Raw genomic sequence first — 2500 nt, 5'->3', positions numbered from 1 at the left:
AAATTCTTGAAAAATGGGGAGGTTGTTGGTATCTTATTTGTGTAATTGGAGAATGCAAAAAAAAAAAAAAAAAAAAAAAAAAGCCGGAGAAGGACAGTCATAGTGATTGTTCTTCTAATTATCAGATGGTTCTAAGAGATCTGGCAAAGGCCATTGGCATTGCATTTCATGTAATTACATATGCTCAAACCTTTCATGAAGAATACAAAAGACGTTGGGATTGTATTTCATGCGATCGTGGACGAATCAAAACATCACAGAAGAATAAGCATTTCTATTATCAATGCCATACAAACTATGTATTCATACATTAGTTATAAACCCTGAATACAATCTTTAGTTTTCCAAATCAGAATTCAAAATAAACAATGAAATATTTGATACGAATTAAGCAGATTTTATGAGACAGAAAATAAAATTTAAAGGATTTCTTGTAAATAATTTATCAAATCGGCTGTCAGGAAGGTTGGGACATGTGTAAACTTTTTTCATTACATCTCAAATTGAATATATTTATTAGAAAATTCTTTATTTTGGTCCGAAATAGGTAATACGAAGCTATTTTTATGATTTACGAAATATCATAATTTAGTGTTACCTTACCAAGAGTGAAGCCGGTTGAGAAGCAAATACATGACTGGGACAGGTCGAAGGTGTTCCTCAGGGGTCATAGATAAGAATGAGGCAGTCTGAGGGGGATAGCAGGGGGTGCAAAGACCCCAGTAGCTAAGTAGTTCAGGATAGGGCTCTTAGGTTAGGTAGGGAACCTTAAGTTGGGTAGGACTCTTGTGTTCTTTTTTTTTTTTCCTTTCAAAATCGGCAGTCTGCGGGTGGTTGCAAGGGGGGGGGGGGGCGAAGCCCCTGGTAGCTAAGTAGTTAAGGATACGGCTCCAAGGATAGGTTAGGTGGAGAACCTTAAGTTAAGTAGTGTTCGTGACTTTTATTTTTCCCCCTTTAAAATGGGGGTTTTCAGTTATAACTTTTGAAATCTAACACCCTTTCTGTCCCTGCAAACTACAATTGCTTCAGAAATGGTAATCAAGATGGAAGAACTGAAAATATTTAGATAAATGATATGAGAGATATACATAACATAAAATTCTTCAGTATCCCTGATGCGACAGATTTTCATTCATACATACATACATACATAAATACATACATACATACATATTCTAATATCACACCTGTGTATGTGAATAACAATTAATATGAAATTAAGTCTGAGCTAATCTTCATAATATCTTCTAAGTAAATATCCTCCTCTCCTTTCTTAAGCTAACAAAAACCGTAAGTAACAAACAAGTAAACAAACAAAAGCATTAGGGCCTAAGGTCTCTACAGGGTACATAAACTAACGAAAGTGCTTGGACAAAATACATCATCTAAGAGCCTTCACTCTCCTCCTTTGTTTTCCATGTTAAAAGCTATAAGAACGAAGAAGGAGAACAAGAAGACAAAGAAGAAAAACAACAACAGCAACAAGTAGAAGAAGAAGAAGAAGAAAAAGAAAAAACAACAACAACAACAAGTAGAAGAAGAAAAAGAATAAGAAGAAGAACATCAACAAGTAGAAGAAGAGGAGGAAGAAGAAGAAGACGAAAAACAACAACAGCAACAAGTAGAAGAAGAAGAAGAAGAAGAAGAAGAAGAAGAAAGAAAGAAACAACAACAACATCAACAACAACAAGTAGAAGAAGAAGAAGAACAACAACAACAACAACAAGTAGGAGAAGAAGAAGAAGAACAACAACAACAACAAGTAGAAAAAGAAGAAGAAGGAGAAGAAGAAAAACAGCAACAGAAACAAGTAGCAGAAGAAGAAGAAAACAACAACAACAACAAGAGGAACAACAACAACAACAACAACAAGTAGAAGAAGAAGAAGAAGAACAACAACAACAACAAGTAGAAGAACAACAGCAACAACAAGTAGAAGAAAAAGAAGAAGAACAACAACAACAACAAGTAGAAGAAGAAGAACAACAACAACAACAAATACAAGTAGAATAACAACAGCAACAACAACAACAACAAGAACAGCACCAACAACAAGTAGAAGAAGAACAACCATAACAACAACAACAAGTAGAAGAAGAAGAAGAACAACAACAACAACAGCAACAACAACTAGTAGAAGAAGAAAAACAACAACAGCGACAAGTAGAAGAAGAAGAACAACAACAACAAGTAGAAGAACAACAGCAACAACAAAAACAACAACAAGAACAGCTACAACGACAAGTAGAAGAAGAAGAACAACAACAACAACAACAACAAGTAGAAGAAGAAGAAGAACAACAACAACAACAACAATAACGAAAACATCAATAACAGTAAGAAGATAATAATAATAAGAAAAAAAAACAACAACAACAATAAGTAGAAGAAGAAGAAGAAGAAGAAGAAGAAGAAGAAGAAGAACAACAACAGCAACAAGTAGAAGAAGAAGAAGAAGAAGAAGAAGAAAGAAAAACAACAACAACAACAACATGTGGAA

Source organism: Palaemon carinicauda, chromosome 34 (genome assembly GCF_036898095.1).
Source record: "Palaemon carinicauda isolate YSFRI2023 chromosome 34, ASM3689809v2, whole genome shotgun sequence".
Classification (NCBI taxonomy): Eukaryota; Metazoa; Arthropoda; class Malacostraca; order Decapoda; family Palaemonidae; genus Palaemon; species Palaemon carinicauda.
Note: the sequence above shows the minus strand (reverse complement) of the source record.